This window comes from Penaeus monodon, chromosome 21 (assembly GCF_015228065.2).
Source record: "Penaeus monodon isolate SGIC_2016 chromosome 21, NSTDA_Pmon_1, whole genome shotgun sequence".
NCBI lineage: Eukaryota > Metazoa > Arthropoda > Malacostraca > Decapoda > Penaeidae > Penaeus > Penaeus monodon.
The window spans coordinates 26508810-26509544 of NC_051406.1; the positions used below are offsets into that span (position 1 = coordinate 26508810).

General features: G+C 36.7%; 1 protein-coding gene across 3 annotated transcripts in view; it reads right to left on the bottom strand.

Moving 5' to 3' along the window:
• Window positions 1-735, bottom strand: part of LOC119586387 (calcium-responsive transcription factor-like) — a gene marked incomplete at its 5' end in the record, with an annotated part of 34261 nt that overhangs the window by 32013 nt on the left and 1513 nt on the right.

Genomic DNA, 735 nt, shown 5'->3' on the forward strand with positions numbered 1-735 from the left:
TTACATGAAGTGAGAGTGAAATTAAACTTTCGTACTTCTGTCATTTAAAAAATACTCCCTCCACCTACTGTATTTATACGAAAAAGTACTGATTACTACTATCTGTATGAAAATAGCTCCAAGTGGTACCTCTAGTAGCTTTAAACCCATCTGTTGCATTGGTATCCTTCGTGGTATGTAAATTTATAAGTGAGAGTCTAATCAGATTAGACTTGGGAGATATTTACCAACTCATATATGGATACATGAAAAAGGTGAAAATGAGGTTGGGAAGAGAGGAACTCTGAATAATAAAATTAAATTGTGTGGCATACCCATACACCTTGCTACTGTACATAAAATTTTCATAAATAACCTGCTTTATAGGTGGGAAAATGAATTCCCTCACCTCTGTTCATTGTGGCCAGCATCATATGATTAGTATCTGCTTGAGGGTTTTGGGCCCGTACCCTTTTGTTGTTCCTGGAGGGCAGCTCCTTACCCTTGAAGAGAAGTTCACTGGGCTGGAGGTGCTCTTCAAAGGGGTTTTTCATTTCTTTGGTGTTTGCTATTTCCGTCCTCAGTCACTTTCTTCTGAATAAAAACTGATAAATCTCTATCAATAGGGAGAGATGAGTCTGCTTGCTGTGAGAAAAAGTGAGAAGTAAGTGTATAAATGGTTGTTAGCAAAATGGCTTTTATATAAATACAATTTCATCTAAATCACCCAGTTTGTGCAATAGAAAGATTACCTAA